Source organism: Pinus tabuliformis, chromosome 9, assembly GCF_031772625.1.
Source record: "Pinus tabuliformis cultivar Carrire ecotype Pingquan chromosome 9, CPIR1, whole genome shotgun sequence".
In the NCBI taxonomy this organism is placed as follows: Eukaryota; Viridiplantae; Streptophyta; class Pinopsida; order Pinales; family Pinaceae; genus Pinus; species Pinus tabuliformis.
In genome coordinates, this window is record NC_142307.1 from 1,331,909,019 (window position 1) to 1,331,934,203 (window position 25,185).

Below are 25,185 nucleotides of genomic sequence, written 5' to 3' on the forward strand. Positions count from 1 at the left end.
GTGATGTCTTTAGTTTCCGCAGTTTTATTTTGGTGCATGCTGCAATGTATGTATTTAAGTATTTTCCATAGAAAACTACAAGTAACTTATTCAATTAATTTATCAAGTAGGTGAAGTATAATCAGTTTGTTGCAATAGGAATCGGGTAACTAATTTTTCACACATCACACATACACGTACACCCGGTGTAAAACACAACACATACAACTACACCTAGTGTACAAGACCACACATACACCTACACCTAGTGTACAACACAACAAATATATGTACACACAGTGCAATACAATGAATACACATGTCACGATATAACGACTACACAATACTCATGACACAATACCACATGTACACTGTTAGCGCTTGAGATTTCACCTTAGGCTGAGAAAGGTAAACCTCAAGGCAACATCAAACCATTCAGCCCCGTAGCTAGCCCTACGGGGCAGGAGAAGGCTCTCTCCAGTCAATATCGACAGATCTTCAATGGGATGAGATGACCAACAAGGTAACACTGATATTAGGCTAGTAAACTGATAAAAGGGGTTTTTAATAGAATGACGGGGTTGTTCCGGGCTGCATGGGCAAAATCACAGCTTGAAACAGAGAAATATAATGAACAACACAGATTATCGACTGAGGCAAGGTAGGCAAGAAATTTAGCATCAAATCTAAATTTAAACGGGATGGCAAGACTGGTGAGGAGCTAAGGAGGGCAAACAATAACTTTGAATCCTCCTTAAACAGTAGAAAACATTTAAACATGAACAAACTTATAGGCAGAGCATGGCAGGCGTGAATTCTTACCTAAACACTTCATTTGTTCAGTTAGAAATGATCATGTAGTGAAATGAAACATAACAGATTACATATGAAACAAGAGAAAAACTTATGCTAAATCAATATGCCACAGGAATCTCAGAAGTCAGAGCTGTGGAATTTCATTAAAAATCCCTACCAAAAACTGTACATTGAAAACTCTGTTCTCCAGCACTCTCAGCACTCAGAAACTCTCCCCTCTCGCTCTCTTACTAACTCTCCTCTCTTAACAAAAATACATTAAATAAAAATCTGCTAAGGAAAAAACGAATCGGTCCAACAACAAAGGTGTTGTTTCAACTGCAATTACAAAAATAGGAAAGAGCGTTTTCTTCTATTCTAAAATAGAACCGTGTCCCTAAAAATCCTTTGATCATTGGCTAATTAAAAGACAAATACTGGAGCGCAGATTTCCACAAGATCAGAACTGGACATAGTAAAGGATCGGTTGCTATATGTCATGAGTTGCTGATGTTGCCGGTGAATTTGTTCACCGAAAGATCTCTGGAAAGAACCTCGAATAGTTGAGGTTTTTGGAGGATTTGTCGGATGGAGATAACTACTGCCAAATGTCCAATTCCCGCTGCCACTTCATTCTCTATCCACTGAATTTATGCCTTCGAATCTGGGACTGCTTCTATTTGCTGATTTCATGCCTAAAATATGGGAAGTTGTAGATGATCTGCCATCTGTTAACAAGTGTACTATTTCATTCTGAAAATTATCTAATGTTAGGTGTCAAAGACGTGCGCCTTATTTTTCTTTAGTTGACAACGGATTAGAACTTATACGATCAATGCTAGAAAGCTCTATTTGACACATAAGAGCCTTATTTCATCTGGACGCACAATAATCGCAGAAAAGATAGGCCTAACACATGGATTTATATCCCATTATTCCTCAATCAACTCTTTTAGATCACTGGAAAATGTTGATACATCGTGACAAAAACTGAGATTTTCAAATAGTCTACTAAAACTTTATCGCAACAAAGTTGCAATTCTTTGCCACGGCTTTCATCGAGAGCATTTGAGCATAGAATAATTCTCTCCTCTGCCAAACCTGTCAGTGCCACAAAGTTTGTTCTTCTTCCACATTGCGTCTTTCTTTACCCACTCCATTGGGCTACAGGCGGTGATGAAGATTTTGTTGGCGGGGTCGCTTGCGATTGTTTAATGCGCGTCCTTTGACTTTGGACTTACGCTTTTGCAGAACCACTCTCCAAATATCAAAGATGCTGCTGGTCATATATTTTCGACCAACAACCTGAGAACTAATATCTCAACCTGAGAACTAATATCTACCACATTTAGAAATTCTTTCTTTTTGTTAAGAAACTGAAGAGTGTTAAGACATGCTCGTATATCACATTCAGTAAATTCAGCCAGTGTAGTAAGCCCTTGCACACTTGCCAAATATATTTAAGCCTGCTTACTACTCGGCTAGCACTCGGTTGGACAAATGTATACACCCTGGCCACTTCCCGTAATGACCGCAAAGCAGGTGCAAATATATCATTGCAGATGCAAATCACCGGCCTCCACAGTCTACCAGTTTTCTTTGGGCCTTTCTTCTTGGTAGCCTTTACAGATTGTGCAATACTTCCATCATTTTCCTTGTCCAAAGTTGGCTTCTTCTCCGAGGAAATCATCTTTAACAAAACTTCAACAGCACCCTTTCCCTCACCAAGGGATCCATCAATTTCATCAATCACTAAACACTTTGGCTTAGAATCTGCCATGACAGAGTTCATTTGCACCACATCAAGAATTTTCCCCTCTATTGTTGATGCAGACCAGTCATCGCTTGCATTTATCTCCACTACACGATAACCACAATGTTTAGCAGCAACATGAGCAAGGGTCGTCTTTCCAAAACCTGGAGGCCCACAGAGTAAAAGTATCTTTTCATTTGGACGGTCATCACAGGCCTCCTTTAATTGATCTGCAGTTTTTGTGGAATAATCATTTGGATAATTTGATGTATTCATTTTCTTTATCCCATCATGTTTGTTGCTTGGTTGAACTCCCTTGTTTCCCTTAAATGAAGAGTTCTTCTTATTGCCAAAGAATCCATAGCTTTGTGAAATAGAAGAATGTCTTGTTAATGCAGACAGAACCTCACTAGAGGTCCTTGTGTTTTTAGATCCAAATACACAAAGATCCCATTGCTTCAGCCAGTGTAAGACCTCTCTATTTGTCTGCTCATCGCTCAAGAGTTCAGTAAATGACTTTGGAGCATATTTTTCCACCCATAGCTGCTCAGTTGTTGTTTGGCTGCATACATAGTTTTCGTCGCTCGTACCTTCTGTTGTAGCATGGCAAGTCTGTTGAAACATTTCTTCTTCAACTTTTTCGAGTAAAGCATGAATTAGCTCAGTAAGAAGTCAAGGGTATATGAGGCTATGAATATTTGATCAAGATCTGGACCTACAACATCAATTTTCCAGCATCAATTTTCCAGAAGAATTCTCTTTCCCACGCGACCTCTCTCTAACTTCATCCAACACACTTGGAGATTTTTGGTTGCTCATTCAAGGCAGCCTCTGCTACATGAAAAACTGGATTTTGATTTACTTTAGATTCGTCATCTTTGCTTGAAGTAGACTGATCTTGGAAAGATTCAAAGCTTGTCGTGTACGAGTAATGGATGAAGGAGCGGAAGGCATTGTTGATTTGATTATTAAATTTCCAGACTTTGATTGCTGATGATGTTTTGAATTGTGTTTGTGCTTTTGCAGAGATAGGAGCTGAGGAAGCTGCTGCCTTTTGAAGAGCTGGAGAATAAATTACATAATCTAAAAAGCAACATGTAAATGATTTCTTCTTCAAAACCCTGTTTTGAAGAAGAATCAATCTCTAACATGAGACGGAGTCTAACATCGGCTCCACTTGGGATGGCAGCTGCCACTCCGTGGAGGTGCCAAGAACCGCAGAACTTTGGGAGAGCAGACAGTGCCTTCACCCATTGGGCAATGGAGTCATCATCAACACAACTCTTGACTTATTTTCAAACTGAAACTGAACTCAAACAATCTTCAAGCAAACTAAAACAAGATGCTGCCCTTATGGCTGCTTATTTATTTACAAAGCTACCCTACTTTGCTGTACAAACACTAGATCAGGTAATACTAAAATGCCAAATTAACCATTCAAGTAAACCTGAAAATGATGTAGGTTGAGAAAACTTCCACCAGGCCACAGATGCAGTTGCTGGCAGCCCTTCATGCACGTACTGATCCTGGTCACGGAAAATACAGCCTGATCTATCAATCAAACTAAAAAATGTGTCCATGTATGCCGCAATAGGATCATGGAAGCCGGACTCTGTTGGTTGCCCCAACTCTGCAATGCATACTTCCAGCTGCATACTGTCAATGTAAACATCTATAGGCAAATCTGTTATTGCTTGTTGTGACGGAGGAAGGATTTCCAAGAACTTTTTAGGGTCTTGGAAATCATATGACTGAATTTGCTCATCGAGACACTGAATCTCCTTTTCGATTCTTTCAACAATTAACTCACAGACACTAGTTTTGAGGACCGTTAAAGATTTCAAGCATTGAAGCAAGGCACTGAAAACATTTTGAATCATCAAATTCAGTATCTGCTAACACCTTTCTTATTTCTTCTACAGCTTCACACAGGGTAGGGTTTGCCACATACCCTTCCATTGCATAAAAAGATCAGCAAGCGTTAGAATGTCTGGATCGAGTTGGAGTCGCCAGGTGAATGGTTTAGCCTGCATAAGTGTCTGACTGCTGTCCACCATCAACATCAGATCTGCACCTTGATTGCATGTACTGGGACAAGACAATCAACAAGTTGAATGTTCTCCCCAGTATGGTCGCCAATATGTTAGCGCTTGAGATTTCACCTCAGGCTGAGAAAGGTAAACCTCAAGGCAACATCAAACCATTCAACCCCGTAGCTAGCCCTACGGGGCAGGAGAAGGCTCTCTCCAGTCAATATCGGCAGATCTTCAATGGGATGAGATGACCAACAAGGTAACACTGATATTAGGCTAGTAAACTGATAAAACAGTTTTTTAATAGAATGACGGGGTTGTTCCGAGCTGCATGGGCAAAATCACAGCTTGAAACAGAGAAATATAATGAACAACACAGATTATCGACTGAGGCAAAGTACGCAAGAAATTTAGCATCAAATCTAAATTTAAACGGGATGGCAAGACTGGTGAGGAGCTAAGGAGGGCAAACAATAACTTTGAATCCTCCTTAAACAGTAGAAAACATTTAAACATGAACAAACTTATAGGCAGAGCATGGCAGGCATGAATTCTTACCTAAACACTTCATTTGTTCAGTTAGAAATGATCATGTAGTGAAATGAAACATAACAGATTACATATGAAACAAGAGAAAAACTTATGCTAAATCAATATGCCACAGGAATCTCAGAAGTCAGAGCTGTGGAATTTCATTAAAAATCCCTGCCAAAAACTGTACATTGAAAACTCTGTTCTCCAGCACTCTCAGCACTCAGAAACTCTCCCCTCTCGCTCTCTTACTAACTCTCCTCTCTTAACAAAAATACATTAAATAAAAATCTGCTAAGGAAAAAACGAATCGGTCCAACAGAAAAGGTGCTGTTTCAACTGCAATTACAAAAATAAGAAAGAGCGTTTTCTTCTATTCTAAAACAGAACCGTGTCCCTAAAAATCCTCTGATCATTGGCTAATTAAAAGACAAATACTGGAGCATAGATTTCCACAGGATCAGAACTGGACATTAGTAAAGGATCGGTTGCTATATGTCATGAGCTGCTGATGTTGCCGGTGAATTTGTTCGCCGAAAGATCTCTGGAAAGAACCTCGAATAGTTGAGGTTTTTGGAGGATTTGTCGGATGGAGATAACTACTGCCAAATGTCCAATTCCCGCTGCCACTTCATTCTTTATCCACTGAATTTATGCCTTCGAATCTGGGACTGCTTCTATTTGCTGATTTCATGCCTAAAATATGGGAAGTTGTAGATGATCTGCCATCTGTTAACAAGTGTACTATTTCATTCTGAAAATTATCTAATGTTAGGTGTCAAAGACGTGCGCCTTATTTTTCTTTAGTTGACAACGGATTAGAACTTATACGATCAATGCCAGCAAGCTCTATTTGACACATAAGAGCCTTATTTCATCTGGACGCACAATAATCGCAGAAAAGATTGGCCTAACACATGGATTTCTATCCCATTATTCCTCAATCAACTCTTTTAGATCACTGGAAAATGTTGATACATCGTGACAAAAACTGAGATTTTCAAATAGTCTACTAAAACTTTATCGCAACAAAGTTGCAATTCTTTGCCACGGCTTTCATCGAGAGCATTTGAGCATAGAATAATTCTCTCCTCTGCCAAACCTGTCAGTGCCACAAAGTTTGTTCTTCTTCCATGTTGCATCTTTCTTTACCCACTCCATTGGGCTACAGGCGGTGATGAAGATTTTGTTGGCGGGGTCGCTTGCGATTGTTTAATGCACGTCCTTTGACTTTGGACTTACGCTTTTGCAGAACCGCTCTCCAAATATCAAAGATGCTGCTGGTCATATCTTTTCGACCAACAACCTGAGAACTAATATCTCAACCTGAGAACTAATATCTACCACATTTAGAAATTCTTTCTTTTTGTTAAGAAATTGAAGAGTGTTAAGACATGCTCGTATATCACATTCAGTAAATTCAGCCAGTGTAGTAAGCCCTTGCGCACTTGCCAAATATATTTAAGCCTGCTTACTACTCGGCTAGCACTCGGTTGGACAAATGTATACACCCTGGCCACTTCCCGTAATGACCGCAAAGCAGGTGCAAATATATCATTGCAGATGCAAATAACCGGCCTCCACAGTCTACCAGTTTTCTTTGGGCCTTTCTTCTTGGTAGCCTTTATAGATTGTGCAATACTTCCATCATTTTCCTTGTCCAAAGTTGGCTTCTTCTCCGAGGAAATCATCTTTAACAAAACTTCAACAGCACCCTTTCCCTCACCAAGGGATCCATCAATTTCATCAATCACTAAACACTTCGGCTTAGAATCTGCCATGACAGAGTTCATTTGCACCACATCAAGAATTTTCCCCTCTATTGTTGATGCAGACCAGTCATCGCTTGCATTTATCTCCACTACACGATAACCACAATGTTTAGCAGCAACATGAGCAAGGGTCGTCTTTCCCAAACCTGGAGGCCCACAGAGTAAAAGTATCTTTTCATCTGGACGGTCATCACAGGCCTCCTCTAATTGATCTGCAGTTTTTGTGGAATAATCATTTGGATAATTTGATGTATTCATTTTCTTTATCCCATCATGTTTGTTGCTTGGTTGAACTCCCTTGTTTCCCTTAAATGAAGAGTTCTTCTTATTGCCAAAGAATCCATAGCTTTGTGAAATAGAAGAATGTCTTTTTAATGCAGACAGAACCTCACTAGAGGTCCTTGTGTTTTTAGATCCAAATACACAAAGATCCCATTGCTTCAGCCAGTGTAAGACCTCTCTATTTGTCTGCTCATCGCTCAAGAGTTCAGTAAATGACTTTGGAGCATATTTTTCCACCCATAGCTGCTCAGTTGTTGTTTGGCTGCATACATAGTTTTCATCGCTCGTACCTTCTGTTGTAGCATGGCAAGTCTGTTGAAACATTTCTTCTTCAACTTTTTCGAGTAAAGCATGAATTGGCTCAGTAAGAAGTCAAGGGTATATGAGGCTATGAATATTTGATCAAGATCTGGACCTGCAACATCAATTTTCCAGCATCAATTTTCCAGAAGAATTCTCTTTCCCACGCGACCTCTCTCTAACTTCATCCAACACACTTGGAGATTTTTGGTTGCTCATTCAAGGCAGCCTCTGCTACATGAAAAACTAGATTTTGATTTACTTTAGATTCGTCATCTTTGCTTGAAGTAGACTGATCTTGGAAAGATTCAAAGCTTGTCGTGTACGAGTAATGGATGAAGGAGCGGAAGGCATTGTTGATTTGATTATTAAATTTCCAGACTTTGATTGCTGATGATGTTTTGAATTGTGTTTGTGCTTTTGCAGAGATAGGAGCTGAGGAAGCTGCTGCCTTTTGAAGAGCTGGAGAATAAATTACATAATCTAAAAAGCAACATTTCAATGATTTCTTCTTCAAAACCCTGTTTTGAAGAAGAATCAATCTCTAACATGAGACGGAGTCTAACATACACAACACAACATGTACAACATATATATAACGATAGTACTACACATCCAGAGACCGCATTGTCTCTACCACCCAACCTTGCCTCTAGTATCTTTCCCACACTTTATTGCATGCATCCACAACCCAAATATTTGGTCTATGGCTCTTTCCACTATCCATGATTGTCCTAGCATATCGCAGATCAGACTACTTTCATCCCGTTGATGTATCCTTTAGCATTCCTTGTCCATAACATAAGTATAGGCATAGTTATAAGCACATAATATCAAATCATATCCACATGATACTAACCTAATAGATTTTTCAGGGCTACTCTACCCACTTGATTCCTCATAAACTAGGAACCTCTTCATGCGTTTCACCTGCATAGAGAAATCATTATTCCACAAGAATGATCCCTAACAACCCTGTCAAACAATGGAATTCACACACACACACACACACACACATAAACATTAGCATAATCTTTATCACAACACAATTACCCGTGTTCATAAGGTCAAGGTTAAGAGAACTCCCTTTATCCATGCAAAGCATGCACAACATTGACAATAATAGTTCCCAACATAGCCAAGGCATTTGATGCCCCAATTCCATTTACTTTACCTTTCCTGATTACCTTTCTCATGATTGTCCTACCAGTGTCCATTTTCCCCAGTGGACTCAACGAGCCCAACTGGTTGTCATATTCTTGCCTTGAACTTCCCTTTACTCATGCACTGGGCTTCATTTGGGTTTTAAATTACCTTTTGGGTTTCATTTAGCTCTCCCCGCTCCATTAATTTTTCTCTTTCCCCAGCCAATTCTCAATACCCTCAAAACATAAAAGGCAATAAGAAGAAAAAAGAACAAAAGCATGAAAAACCAATAAAAATATAACACCAAAAACAAAGTGGCATGGCCATGAAAAAAACACAATAAAGAATGAAAATCAAGCACAAACAAATCACAAAACACTGAAAGCACAAAACTAGCAACAAACACCATAAATCAACCACATGGTTCTCAGTGCCTCCAAGGGAAATCTCAACCCGAGCCTTCTGCAAGATTTCATGGCAGTCTCTTATGCCATGCAATTTCCTACATCATACTACCATAAACAAATAACTCTCAGTGCATAAATAAATATAATAATATACCAATTAGCTTACCTTGTTGTACCTAGCACACTATCTTGCAATTGTATGTGATCAACCATCTACCATGTAGTTTCCTCATCATAATACCATAAACAAATAACTCTCAGTGCATAAATAAGTATAATAATATACCAGTTAGCTTACCTTGTTGTACCTAGCACACTATCTTGCAATTGTATCTGATCAACTGTCTACCATGTAGTTTCCTCATCCCATAGTGATTCCGTGCACTTTAACTTGCTCTATGACTCAGTCCCGAAGCATGAGCTCCTTCTGCTATAGGATGCATCGAGGCTCTACCTAGAATTATCCCTCTAGTTCCACCATCCATCTCGATAATGAATGCTCGACGATATGTCTACCTACTTGCTATCCACTGTTGCATAGATCCAGGGAATTCTCTGACCTACATTCCCAACTATCCACGCCTCTTTCGCACTGGAGATATAAGGCCTACCATGCATCCACTACACACTATGATACAAGGGGAAATCTTTCCTATGATGATCTCCATCATAGGTTCAACACCACGATGCTTTTGCATCTTTTGACATCAAACTTACCCAAATCAGCTCCTCAGCTCTGATGCCTCTGACATTCTTAACACCTTCCCACCATAAGTATGATTTTCCCTTGAGACTGAAGGTAGCTATCTTGGCTTTCTTGAACTCTTCTAGAAATTACTACTTCTCACTCCTCCTATAAGGATGATAGAGGTAATGGTGAAGATGTCTCTGGAAACTAGAGCTAGATTGAAATACATAAGCACTACCCCTCCTATCAGGTGTGTCCAAAGATCTGACACCTCTGACTGTATCATCTCTATCCAACCTGTGTCTTCTAAGAGACCTACTTCCATAAGCCCCATTAGTTGCTTCTTCCTATTCATAATTGATCCCCATCTGTCTCAGTCTCTGCAAATCTAAAAAACTCTAAAGAATGACTGCATTAAATTTGACTTGCTTCTCCTGAGCTCTAGCAACCCTTTCCCGTGTCTCAATCAACTTGTCATTGCCTGCCTTGCAACTTATGATATCTGCTCTCAGACTCCTAAGTTTATTGTCCAAATCGAGAGAACACTCTTCTCTTCATTGCTCGAAAGGTCTATAAGAAGAGTCATGAGAACTGTGGTCCACCATTCTGTTCTTCATCCCTGATTTTCTATTTCCTGCAATTATACCATTTTATATAAACCAAATAGATGACATAATCAAATTCCTACCTAAATGTATCTTAGGGGAGGCTATCACATATGCACAGTTCAGTCCAAATTAGTGCAACACAATATCACAAGTATATCGACTCATACATGAATATCATAACCATAATCATTTGCATAGGCCAATCTATATTAGCATGATACATATAATATCAAGAACTTAACCACAATGACAATAATCATCATGCATATGACCGCAACACATATAACACTAAATTAACTATCATGCATGACTAACTGATGCATTGCATATGATCACACTAATTAACTAGAATCTATCATGCATGTAACCACAATAACAATAGAATGACAAGCATGCATATAAAAACCATTAACCATCATACATGCATGCCAACATATAATACATGTAGGACGATATGATTTTACCCCGAGGTCCAGTGTTACAACCTCACTCTGATACCACTTTGTAACGACCCCTCCCAACATTTAACCACTTTTACAAGATCCTAGGGTGAATGTGAGGATGAGTGCTACTATGACATCACATGATATCCAAGATCTAGTTAAGGGAGTGGGGCCTACATACTGAACAATTATTGACATCCTACAAGGATTACAGATCACTCAAGAGTTGAAAAACCAACCCAAGTGATCAATCCTTGAGATGGAACCCTTTTTATCTGAACTAACATCCCAACCACACACACAAAAAATCAAGAGTGTGGTTATGAGGCCCCAAACACATGTACAAACCTGCTTCCATGTTGTTATGACCTAAATCATCCAGTTCAATGCCATCAGTTTCGGAATTTGAGCCACTTTTTTAGGCTAGCCTCTAAACCACTGCCCAGAAATACCTGTAAATTTCTAGAATCATAGAAAATACAATAACAATGTAATCATTAAAACTAAAGCAATGACTTGAACTAGACATTCCTAATCCATGATAGACATTTCATCAAACTGTTGACAGTGTTGGAAATCCGTCAACCAAGGGGATCCCCCTGATGTGAAGTCCCAACTAGACCTCACACCATTTGGTATAGGAGTCCCATCTGGTATGAAGTCCCGGTTTCCATATACTTAGAGATCTTACTTGGCTCTACCTGTCAGCACATGAGAGTGTTATGTTGGTATCTTCAAACAACAAGGTATGTGTGCTTGGTGAGTGTGTAATGTAACTGTGTCAAGGTTCTCTGACTACAAAGGGGGAGAGTAAAGTGCACCTCTAAATGCGAGGTAGTAGTACCACCTCGGAAGAGACACACGGGACCAAAAAGTTTTGTCTAGCACCCAAAGTAATAGTCCACAACATATGTGGCAGTCATTAAAACCAAGGTAAAGGGGACCGAGGTGAAGGGGAAAACACGTACACCACCCAAGGGATTAGTCCACATGAGTGTGATGGTCATTATAATGAGGAAACGAAGATGGTCTGTCGAGTATCTCGCGGAGTAGTCCACAAGGATGTGACATAGGTGATAGCCAATACACAAAGGTGGTCTGTCTAGTACCCTGTAGAGTATTCCATAGGGATGAGACCACAATGATAAGAAATATAACGCATATTCAACAATCTAAGTACTAAAACAACCAAAGTAGTCCAACTATCTTAGTACAGGTTAAGCAGACATGCATTAAAAATGTTTAAAGAGTAGCCTTACAAACATTTGCAAAACATGCATGAAAACGTGTTGGCCCTGATAGGATTATAAATTAAGAAAAAGTCCCAAGACACATATGTACATCATACATCACTAGTCCTAGTAGTGGGACATTGGAGCCACTCCTCACTCCTCAAAGAACAGACTACATACTCTCAAGGCTATGTGGCAGGAGCCAAGGTGAAAAGTCCTTGCTCATACAATGGGAGGGGTATATATAGCCAAGGGTGATGCTTTACCCTTGTGACTCTTGGACTACCCTCATGACCGTTCAACGTCCAATGAATTTTCAACTGAAATGACTCTTCAATTTCTTGTGTGTGTCCATTGGACTTCACTTTATATTAGATTGAGTTACAATGGATATGGCCCATAGTGGTGATGTGGCCAAGATAGCCCATGACACAACTTGACATGACATTGTTTACATGTACTGACTGACTATGGTGTCCATGTCAAGCTATTGTGTGGATGAGTGATGGATGTACTCTTGGTGTGCTTTGTCTTCTCCTCCACATGGCATAGTGTTGCGGGGTCTTCGATGTTCTTGGTCTTGTATGATGGTTCAATGCATATGTTCCTTTTGCTTCTTGCTTGATGTGATTGGTACGCCCATCCAACTGAAAGCAAGTCTTCTAACATGTTCACTCCTTCTTCATCTCACTTGTCATCTCGCCATGATCTATCAGTTTACATGTTCCTGCAATTCACTCATGATGGGACGACATCAAATCCAAAAACTCCTAGTCTAGCATGATGCATTATTATCATGTTCCAAGTGACAGGGAAGGAAGACAAATCACTAAGATAGCGTAGAGCACAGCTCAGGCTGGAATGAGGAACTTCGGGAGGATATCCTGCACTGTCGAGAAAAACTACACAGTGACCATTGGGAGGCAGAATTTCACAGTGAAGGACACCAGTGGCAGCTGCAAGGTGGGACCCTGAGGGGCACTTCTATGCAGTTCCTGGAGGGAAGGCAAGATAGGGATGTAGGGGATCTGCTAGGAAGTTCTGCACAATTTTCAAGAGCAAGGCATGACAGGGTTGCAAGTGACATGCTGAGCATGACTGCATTTTTGGAGAATAGTGGTGGACAGGCATTAGAGGGCCTACTAGACATGATTGTGTTTTTGGAGAACAGTGCAGGACAGGCAGTAGAGGGTTTTCTAGACATGTCTACGCAGTTTCTGAAGGCAGTGCAGAGCAAGGCAATAGAGGACTAGCTAGACATGTTTGTGCAGTTTTGGAGATTAGTACAAACCCAGGTCTTGGTGCAGTGTAGGGTTCCGGTAGACTAGAAGGCGACTTGATGACTGTGCTTGAGAAATGCACAGTTCAATTTGGACATGGAGGGAGTTTCTGTGAAGTTTTGGGAGGAAAATAGGTTCCTCACCTCCAGTATTGTGCAGTGCAACTGACCTAGGGGACAACTCAAGCACTGCTTAGTTCCAGGCAACATAGCAAGGTCACTGGGCACTAAGACTGTGTAGTGCATCTCAGTCGGGATCCAGTGGAAGAGGGTTGTCCAGTCGGACAGATTTTTAGGAAAATGGCTAAGTGTTGAAAGCAAGTGAACTTGTGTAGACTTGACATTATGATCATACACTTAGCATACTTTGACGATGAGACAACACAGACCACTAGTACAATAAGACAAAACATGCCCTCGATGAGACTGACTTAGAGTTGAAAGAGACAAGCACAACACTTGATATAGACCTTCGAATGACCGTGATGAAACTTGCGCGACAATGCTTACAACTTTGTGTGTGAGCATGAAAGATGCTTACATAGAAAAGACAACCCAAATACATAAGGACAAACCTTCAAACTCACCAGAACAAGATCACAAGCATGACAAAGAAATCAATATGCCAAAAGATGACCATTGGTCAAACAAGAAAAAGGGTGAAAAGACTTCACAAGAGCTCATGGGGTGAGCTCGAGTGTTTGCAACCATCAAAGGAAAAACCAAGGAAGGCTTCGAAATTTGGATGTAAGCCAAAATTTTGGAGGGTGTTGCAGCCACTACAACACTTGGCGACACACTGGTTGAATACTAGCTTCTCTGTTTTGGTTCATTTACAGTGTAGGGCCTTGGCCTTTCGGGGAGTATTGATTTGTTGTGCGGATCACTTTGACTTCCCCACTTACCCTGTGGATAGACACGGTTCACCTTGTACCGACTCAGTTGAACACAACATAAAATTTAGCCAGATCATAGTGTTTCAAATCAGGAAGGGTAATTTGGCTCGCAAGCTTAAGATTTTCATAGTATAGTTTTTCATCTCTGGTGTTTCTCCGTTGCCAACAGGCCTGGATAGTACCCCGGTGGAGTCATGCAGAAAAACAAGCATTTCTCCACTGCCAGTGAACCTAGACAGTACCCTGGTGGAGTTGTCTACTTCACCTCTTTGCGCATAAATCCTTTCTATTATTTCACCTTTGTTATTTTTTTGAAAGATAACTATGCATAGGAATTTATTTATTTTTAGGGTGGAAGAGGGATCCTGACTTATTGAGAGCAGGAGAGGTTGTTCTTTCAGAGAAGCATATAAAGACCTCTGATTTAGGTTTTCTTGTTTAGATTTTCCCCTTCTCTGTTTCTAATATTTGGATAAGCTTGAACACACCAAATCAGAAAATTGAGTATAGGCATGAGGTTTCCCGGACTGGACACGGGTTCATGGTTCGACCAAAACTTTCCTTACAGATGGATTGTATTTTCTGTCAAGAATTCATCGACCAAAAGTTACAACCAAGAACAAAGAAGACATTCACAGGATTGGCAAAGCACTATAGTGTCACAAGAATCTTTGAACTTCAGCCACATACCCATTCAAAAACCAGAACACAATGCAGATACAACACTTATGTGCGTAATGAAGAAAAATGAAAACTGAACAAGGAAGATAACAAAGCAGACAGACAGAAAACACAGAACTAGGAAACAAAATAAAAAAGACAAGAGAACAAAATGACGAAAGCAAATAGGATGTAAACCTAGAATAAGAAAACCATGACGAAATACGAGTACACTATGAGTGCAAGGAAGGGAAAACTAAGATGCAACTAATCCTACCCCTATCCTAACAGCTAAACAGTCAGGATTATGTGAAATTAAATTTCCAGTGAAGTCACCGTAGTCATTCCCGACTTGCATCCACAAAGATACAAGCAATTAAAACAAATAAACAATAATGAGCAACAAAAAACACAAAAACTTGAACAGGTTGCACACAGAAAGGAAGGTCTTGCCTGTGGGAAGAAAGGTGTCACAACCACCCAATACACATGCTTACATCTATGATGGATCCTATTTCTAAACAAACCTCAGAAGCTTCTTACGAGTGTGTCCTTATCTGCACCAAGCTTCTTAGCAAGCGTGAGGAAGGACTGAAGCTTGTTACCTACAACATGGCTTGCCAAGTAATATTGTTCTAGCCTTTCAGCGATTAGGTCGTGAAATTCATAATGGTTGTTTGGAAAACCTCGTGATCTGTGAAAGGGTGGATTTTTGATTTGACAGAAAAGATCACAATGGGAATCTTGTAAGGAAAAATAAATCTAACCATCCTAAAAAATCATGCCAGGACAGTGAGGACCTACCATAACCATCAATGCGGGCTAAAGTGCCTGATCTGCTTGATGGAAATTTGAAGAGAGAGATGTTAAACAGTGAAGATCAAATAGAGGAGCCATCAAATAGAGAATGATCAAATGAACTAGTTGAGATGTCAGATTCCCAGTTTGAATTGAACAAAGAAAAAATCATTTGAACAATCTTGTGAATGCTCTGAACAATGGAACCAAGTTCGTTGTGAGCTAGACATGATGGACCACCTTCCTACAACTAGTGAAAAATTGTGTCGACATCATGGTCATCACAGGAATTTAAAAGAGATGCCAACATTGTGAATGTGTGAAACCAGTTGGGGAGAGGAACTTGATTCATGTGATAGCTCATGCATGCATCATCACATAGGGGGATTTCTGGTGTGATGAGTGGGAAGATTCGTAGTACAAGATTCGCAAGAAGACTGAGGAGCTGATCATGAGAGGGAAAATTCGATAAAGATGATTATGAGAAAAGACAGTCTTTGAGGTGATCAACTTCACAATTCCATGATTTCACGAGATACAAACCTTCCCAATTCAAGTTTGATGTAAGAGATGTGCTTGAAGACAGGCGTGCTGTAATAGATTCATGGATTCGGTTATAAGGAAAATTTTGAAAATTTGAAAGATCACACCTGGAATACCAAACATTTTTTACACAGGGATCCACACTGAATGAAACCATGCAAATAGACAGATTGTGAATGGAAACTAGATCTGATTTAGTTCAGGGAGCTTAACAGAGTCATGAGGTCCTGACATAACCATCAACAGACGTTGAAGTGCCTCGACTCCCTAGTATGTCCTGGAACTTTCTAGAATTACAGAATCATATTTTGAAGCATGAAACAAATCATGCATGGCTTGAGGATGGTTGTTGTTGTTGACTTAAAAATTTCTCTCAAGATGGCATCCATCTCTGTCACAGGTTTCACCATATTTTTCAGCTTCAGCAAGTTGATTTGAAGAGTTGTCTTCATGCACACAAAGAGATGACGGGGAATGGGAAGAACACTCTGTGATTATATTGTTTTCAACTTCATCATGGACAGACTCACTGCCTTGTGTCAATCGAGGAGATAACTCATCGAATGGAGAAGCAAGAGAACATGGAGTATCTTCGCCGCATGTAGATGCGTCGTGAATGGTAGGACACAAGGGCAAGTGAGGTGAAGAGGAAGTTTCAATATGGACGTCTTCTTTGACCAAAGCATATTCTAGATCTGAGTTAAAGTCTTCATGAGAAAATAGAAAATCACATGATGTGCTTGGGTGTTCGTCATGGCATATGGAAGCATGGGAGTGATGACTACCCAAGACTGGGGGTTGATCGAAAGAATTGATTGTATAGGATGTTCCATCGAGATTAGCAGATTGAGTATCATTCAAGAATGGAAGCTCATTATTTTGATACAAACAATTTTGAAATAGAGAGGGAAGAATTATAGAGTCCTCACCTTTCTGCTCCTCTGCCTGTGTAATGTGACTGCCTTGAACCTGACCACAATTTGAGCCTGTAGCTTGAGAATCAAGAGAATGTGAACAACTGGCTGGTGAAGCAGATTGATCGAGCGAGTAATGGTACAAGGATTCATGGCTTGTATATGATAGAGGATGGCAAAGATGCAAACCAAATTCAAGACTTGAGTTATGCACAGTGGTGTCCTCTTGCGGAATGGAGGAGTGAGTCTTCGTTGTAGGCTTCCTAAGCCATTTTGGAATTTCCTCCATTGAAGCGGGAGATGAAAGAGAAGATGGGCTAGGGACATGCTGCACAAATTTCTCAGCTTTGCAATCACTACAAGGGGGCACCAACTGCGCATATTTCTCATCTTTTCAATCATCGGAAGGGGGCACCCACATCGGGACCGGAAAGGGAGGAGGACAAGGAACAAATAGGGTGTTGGGCTTCTCCTCTGCAATCTTAGGTGCCTCATGATTCAGAAGAGTTGGGGAGGAAGGGAAATTAATAGGTTCACCATGTTGAGAAATATGAACCATGTGTTTAAAATCTACGCTCAAGAAGTCAAAGTTCACAAGTTGTTCAAGAATTTCATATCAAAGTTGAAGGAAGAGATTACCAAAGTCCTCAACTAATTCATCAGGATCCATACTTAAACGACATATTTTTTCACGGAAATCTAGGTGGCTATACTCATCAAATGTTTTAATCATCATTTCTGAAAGATGACCAAATGAATCAATAGAGGAAAATGGTAATATGTAACACTAGCATTGAGCACGACCTTCGAATGTGAGGGTGAATAATACAGTCCAAACACCTTTGTACTCTATCTTGTGGCATAGGAAAAAGTTTATAACTTGGCACACATGTGAACGAAAATATGGTTCACCCTCACCACTAAAATTTAACTTGGACAGGTCATGGATAACTTCCACAGGGATGGTACATTTTGAATTTATAGAAATACATCCCAAGATTATGATGTCAGGAAGAACCATTTTTAAATAAGATATTCAAACCAGACTCTACGGGCACAACCTGTTGTCTAGCCCTCCTTCTAGCACCATTTTGTTGACGGTGCTGGAAATCCGTCAACCAAGGGGATCTCCCCAATGTGAAGTCCCAACTAGACCTCACACCATTTGGTGTAGGAGTCCCATCCGGTATGAAGGCTTGGTTTCCATATACTTAGAGATATGCCTTGGCTCTAGCTATCATCACATGAGAGTGTTATACTGGTATCTTCAAATAGCAAGGTATGTGTGCCTCATGAGTGTGTAATGTAATTGTGTCAAGGTTCTTTTACTACAAAGGGGGAGAGTAAAGTGTGCCTCTAAATGAGAGGTAGTAGTACCACCCAGGAAGAGACACACACGAATCATAAAGTTTTTTCCAGCACCCAATGGAATAGTTCACAACGGATGCGGCAATCGTTAAAGCAAGGTGAAGGGGACAACACGTACACCACCCAACAGAGTAGTCCACACGGGTGTGACGGTCATTACAACTAAGAAACGAAGATGGTTTTTAAAGTATCTTGTGGAGTAATCCACAAGGATGTGATAGCGGTGATAGCCAATACACAAAGGTGGTATGTCTAGTATCCTGAGGAGTATTCCATAGGGATGGGACAATAGTGATAAGAAATACAACACATCTTCAACAATGTAAGTACTAAAACAACCAAAGTAGTTCAACTATCTTAGTACAGGTTAAGAAAACATGCATTACAAACATTTAAAGAGTAGTCTTACAAACATCTACAAAACATGTGTGAAATCGCGCTGAACTTGACAAGCTTCTGAATTAAGAAAAAGTCTCGAGACACATTTGTACACCATACATCACTAGTCTCAGTAGTGGGACATTGGAGCAACTCCTCGATCCTCAAAGAACAGACTACATGTGATAATTCCTACACGGGATCCCTACTACAACAAACTGATGTTACTTCTCCTACTTGATTAAATCATACAAGCTATTTACTATCTTCTACATTAAATTTTTAAGTAAATACATCTCCAACCTTCACTTAATTAATATATTTGAGGAAAAAAATATTGAGCAGGAAAGAACAATGCAACACATAGGACACAGTTATTTTTGGACAAATAGTCCCTGGAAAAACCTAATGCGGGAAAACCAGTGCAACAACTTTGAGGGTTTTATTATTATGCAGGGTAAATTCTGAGTACAATTCTAGTATGCTCACCTAGAAATACGATACAAAGAGAATACTGAACAAAAGACTGGTGAAATGATCTCACCCTATCACTGGAGAATCAATGACTGATCCTTCAACTCTAGAGGCTCTATGTCACCCTCTACGTGGCCTCTACACAGAACTGCATCACCCTAGGCAGCTTTTGTGTCACCCCTCCTGGGATTTATGTTGCCTCTCCTCTGGATCCTCTGATGGCTAAGAAATCGAATTTTTGTCTCCCAAACTCACACCCTAGGTTTCAACAACTAAACTTCAACTTCCCTCAGCAGGAACTCGACTTCCCCTCACTAACTACACTGTCTCTGCATCAGCAAGGTGTAGGCCAGTGTCAACCTTCCTCTAGACGTCTTTCTATCCTCTCTTTGCCTTGTTCTCTCTAGAAATTCCTTCTCCTGAATTCTCACTGCCCCTCTGCTAAAAGATCTCCTCAATTGATTTTACTCCTGAGAACTTCTCACCTCAGAAAATCGATTTTCTCAATCTCTTTGTGTGTTTTCCAAATGACCCTCAAGTCCCTTCTTATATCTTCCTATTGGGTGAACAACAGCCTAGATTACATCTTAATCAAAGGCTCATATCGTTTTGACTTGATCCATGCATTTTTCTAGAAGTTTCACCCCTAATTAGATTAATACCCATTAATATTTTAATTTTCCTAAGTTTAGACTTAGGAACCCCATTAAAAATATTAATTATTTTAATAAAATTACTTCTGGGTGGAATTTCCCAAATACTTTCTAGGTTCTTTGGAATACCTGTGCCTAAGCCTCCTTGCAAAATTTTAGGCTTATAGCACATCCTATGCCACCCAAAATCAACCCTCCCTCTTAGCGTAGAATGTGCTCTAGAAATACACTGCCTCTCTACATACTGCTCTGACTCTAAAGCATCATCTCTACATTGCTGATGTCTGATGTATTGTCCACCAACCACTGCGTTGTTGATGCTACTATACTGTTGCCTTTGAAACTGCCACTACTAATGCTACATCTGTACTACAACTCCCTCTCAAATGTTGAATCTATTATGTTGCTAGCACTGCCACTGCTAACACTGCAACTCAGTTGCTGAGAGAAGCAACTGAAAACAACCAAAACTGGACAAGCATCCACTGGCTACTCCTTGGTGTTGACATCCTGACTACTACTAGTCTCATTCTTCCCCCTGAAGCCACTATGATGCTGAAGCTTTGCACTATGCCTCCTTGCACTGTTGCCTCTCTACTTTGTGTTGCTCAGTCTCTAGCTCTCCTAGCCACTACATTTGTCAAATCAACACTCCATGGCACCAACTGAAACTCCACCATCTCGCTACTCCTTATCATGGGCTCCCGTAGCAGGGTGATGATCCAATAGGTGGGCTCCTCAAGGATCCTGCCCATCTGCAGTCCTCCTAAATAAAACTCTATATCAGCCCACCTCCCTCCTAGAGGTATCTCGGTTGTCATGGCGAACTCCTCCTCATCGATCTTTGTGGCTGCAACCTTGGGATCATGCTTCTCATCCTTGTATTTTTTCTTCAAAGGACACTGTAATGCATAGTGGCCCATCTCACCACATCTGAAGCACTTCACCTTGGAGATGTCCTTCTTTCGTCTCTGTTTCCCTGGCTGTCCCTTCGATGCAAGGGTTGCGTTATCATCCTCCTCTACTTTTGGCTTCCACCCATTGTTGTTGCTACTCCCATCAAGTTTTACCTTGAACCTGTCTCTCCTCAGCTCTTCTTGTTTCAAAGCTGCCCACATCTCGTCCCAATTTGGCAAGGCTACCCTACCCAGGATACTCTAGAAAAAGATCTACCAATCATCTGAGACAAATTTTAGATCCAATCTCACTAACTCTGAGTCTTGAGGAGTATGTCCCGCAGCTGATAGTTAATCGCGGGTCTCCTTTAGTTTCGTAAGGAATAGATCCACTTGTTCCCCCTTCTGCACTTGAGAATATCTCAGATTTTTCTCTAAGTGCATCTTTCACTGCTCGAAAGATCCCTGATATAGTGTGGCTAAGGCATCCCACATCTCCTTATCAGTCTGTTTGCTTGCAACGTGGCACACCATGTGATCCTTGAATCCATTCAGGATCATCTTCTTTTCCTTAACCATCTAAGCTTTGTACTTCTTCAACGGATCTGCATCCGCTGGGACAGCTACCACATTATCAATGTACATCTTGAGGGCATCCTCATCTAGGAGGAAGGTCATCCTAGCCTTCTAGATGGCATAGTTTGAAGCCCCATCCAACCTGTCTTGATCCCTCAAGTCACTGGTTTCCATCTCCTTCGAAAATTGTTGAACAACTCCCTCTTTCTCCCTACTACGTAGCTCCTGGGCTGACTTATGCACTCCCTGATGGAGATGGTAAACTATTTCTCAGCAATTGAGAAATGTTTATTTCCTGGGCAAGAAATCACTGAGGAAGTATTCCCTCACTATGCTCTGCTTCTTTCTTTTGACGACTTTCATCCTGGCAAAGCTGCCCACTGAAATATCTGCATCCACCAGTTGATCCTTACATTGAGACTCAGCGTTGCTCCCTCTGCCACTGCAAAAATTCAAACTGGAAGCTCCTTTCTCTCCATCAAATCACTCGAAGAGAGAGACTACCTCGAATTTTTGATCCTCCGGCTAGAACTGCGCAAACCCTCTGGGTTTTCGACTTGCTGCCTCTTGTAGCTTTTTTATTTCCACTTCTACTCAGCACTAGGGTTTCTGGTTCTGTTATTGTTTCTCATGCACTTGCTCTGATACCATGTGAAAAATTCCTACACTAGAATCCCTACTACAGCAAACTGATGCTACTTCTCCTACTTGATTAAATCATACAAGTTATTTATTGTCTTCTACAGTAAATTTTGATGTAAATACATCTGTAGCCTTCACTTAATTAATATATTTTCGGAAACAAAATACTAAGCAAGAAAGAACAATGCAACACATAGGACATGATTATTTTTGGAAAAATAGTCCCCAAAAAAACACAATGCAGGAAAACCGGTGCAACAACTCTAAGGGTTTTATTATTATGCAGGAGAAATTCTGAGTACAATTCTAGGATGCTCAACTAGCAATCTAATACAGAGATAATACTGAACAAAATACCAGTGAAATGATCTCACCCTATCACTGGAGAATCAATGACTGATCTTTCAGCCCTGGAGGCTCTGCTTTACCCTCTGCGTGGCCTCTATGCAGAACTGCGTCACACTGGGCAACTTCTACATTACTCCTCCTAGGCTTTATGCTGCCTCTCCTCTATATCATTTGCTAGTTGAGAAGTCGACTTTCTACCTCCCAGACTCACACCCTCGATTTTGACAACTGAACTTCGACTTCCCTCAGTAGGAACTCGACTTCCCCTCACTGACTGTGTTATCTCTGTGTCAGCCTTCCTCTAGACATCTTTATGTCCTCTCTCTGCCTTGTACTCTCTGGAAATTCCTTCTCCCGGATTCTCAATTCCCCTCTACTACAATATCTGCTCAACCAATTTTCCTCCTGAGAACTTTTCACCTTAGAAAATCGATTTTCTTAATCTATCTGTGTGTTTTCCAAATGACCCTCAAGTCCCTTCTTATATCTTCCTATTGGGCAACCAACAACCTAGATTACATCTTAATCAAAGGCTTAGATCATTTGAATTGATCCATGGATTTTTCTAGAAGTTTCACCCCTAATTAGATTAATACCCATTAATATTTTAATTTTCCTAAGTTTAGACTTAGGAACCCCATTAAAAATATTAATTATTTTAATAAAATTACTTCTGGGTGGAATTTCCCAAAATACTTTCTAGGTTCTTTGGAATACCTGTGCCTAAGCCTCCCTGCAAAATTTGAGGCTTAGAGCACATCCGATGCCACCCAAAATCCACCCTCCCTCTTAGCGAGGAATGTGCTCTAGAAATAGACTACCTCTCTGCATACTTCTTTGACTCTGAAGCATCATCTCTGCGTTGTTGATGTCTAACGTATTGTCCACCAACCACTGCGTTGATTTTGCTACTGTACTGATTCCTTTGACACTACCACTACCAATGCTACATTTGCATTATCGCTCCCTCTCAAATGTTGCATCAGTTATTCTACTAACACTGCCACTGCTAACACTGCATCCGTACTAAAACTCATTTGTTGAGAGAAGCAACTGAAAACACCCAAAACTGGACAAGTATCCAGTGGCTACTCCTCAGTGCTGACATCCTGACTACTTCAAGTCCCATTCTGCCTCTCAAGCCACTGCGCTATTGAAGCTTTGCAATGTGCCTCCTTGCACTGTTGCCTCTCTACTCTATGTTTCTCACTCTCAGTCTCTCGTAGCCACTGCATTTGTCAAATAAACATTCCATGGCACCAATTGAAACTCCACCATCCCGCTACTCCTTATCATGGGCTCCTGTAGCAGGATGATGATCCAAGAGTTGGGTTCCTCAAGGATCCTACCCATCTGCAGTCCTCCTGAATACAACTCTATATCAGCCCACCTCCATCTTGGAGGTATCTCGGCTGTCATGGCGAACTCCTCCTCACCGATCTTCTCAGCTGCAACCTTGGGATCATGCTTCTCATCCTTGTCCTTTTCTTCAAAGGACACTATGATGCATAGTGGCCCATCTCGTCACATTTGAAGCACTTCACATTGGAGATGTCCTTCTTTCGTATATGTTGCCCCAACTGTCCCTTCGATGCAAGGGTTATGCTATACTCCTCCTTTGATTTGGGCTTCAACCCACTGTTGCTGCTGCTCTCGTCAAGTTTTACCTTGAGCAGGTCTCTCCTCAACTCTTCTTGTTTTAAAGCTTCCCACATCTCGTCCCAATTTGGCAATGTTGCCTTGCCCAGGATATTTTGGACAAAGATCTTCCAATCATCCGAGATGGAGTTTAGAGCCAATCTCACTAACTCTGAGTCTTGAGGAGTATGCCCCTCAACTGACAGCTCATCACGTGTCTCCTTCAAATTCGTAAGGAACGGATCCACTCGCTCCCCCTTATGCATCTGAGTGGATCTCAACTTCTTCTCTAAGTACATATTCCTCTTCTCACATCTCCTTAGTGGTCCCTTTTTCTTGCAACGTGGCATACCACATGATCCTTAACTCCATCTAGGATCATCCTCTTTGCCTTAGCCATCTCAGCTCTGTACTTCTTCAGCGGATCTGCATCTACTGGGACAGCTACCACATTATCAATGTACATCTTGAGGGCATGCTCATCTATTAGGAATGTCATCCTAGCCTTCCAGATGGCATAGTTGGAAGCCCCATCCAACCTGTCCTGATCCCTCAAGCCATTGGTTGCCATCTCCTCTGAAAATTGTCAAACAACTCCCTCTTTCTCCCTACTGTGTAGCTTCTGGGATGACTTACGCACTCTCTGATGGAGCTGGTAAGTTGCTACTCCTCTGTTTCTCCTCTTCTACTCAGGAATTGAGAAATGTTGATTTCCTTGGCAAGAAATCACTGAGGAAGTATTCCCTCACTATGATCTATTTCTTTCTTCTGACGTATTTTTAGCCCGACAAAGCTGGCCACTGAAAAATCTGTGTCCACTAGCTGCTCTTCATGCTGAGGCTCAACGTTGCTCCCTCTACCACTGCAAAAATTCGAACTGGAAGCTCTTTTCTCTTTGTCAACTCACTCAGAGAGAGTGACTACCTCGAATTTTTGATCCTCCGGCTAGAACTGCAGAAACCCTCTGGGTTTTCGACTTGTTGCCTCCTGCAGCTTTTCAATTTCCCCTTCTACTCAGCACTAGGGTTTCTGGTCCTGGTCCTCTTATTTCTCCTGCACTAGCTCCGATACCATGTGAAAATTCTTACACTGGAATCCCTATTGCAACAAACTGATGTTATTTCTCCTACTTGATTAAATCATACAAGTTATT

General features: G+C 40.8%; 2 pseudogenes; both read right to left on the bottom strand.

The window, feature by feature from the left end:
- Nucleotides 1-1,938: 1,938 nt before the first annotated feature.
- Nucleotides 1,939-3,196, bottom strand: LOC149153431 (uncharacterized; annotated as a pseudogene).
- A 3,060-nt stretch (nucleotides 3,197-6,256) lies between these two features.
- LOC149153432 (uncharacterized) lies at nucleotides 6,257-7,513 on the bottom strand (annotated as a pseudogene).
- Between the last annotated feature and the right edge of the window lie 17,672 nt (nucleotides 7,514-25,185).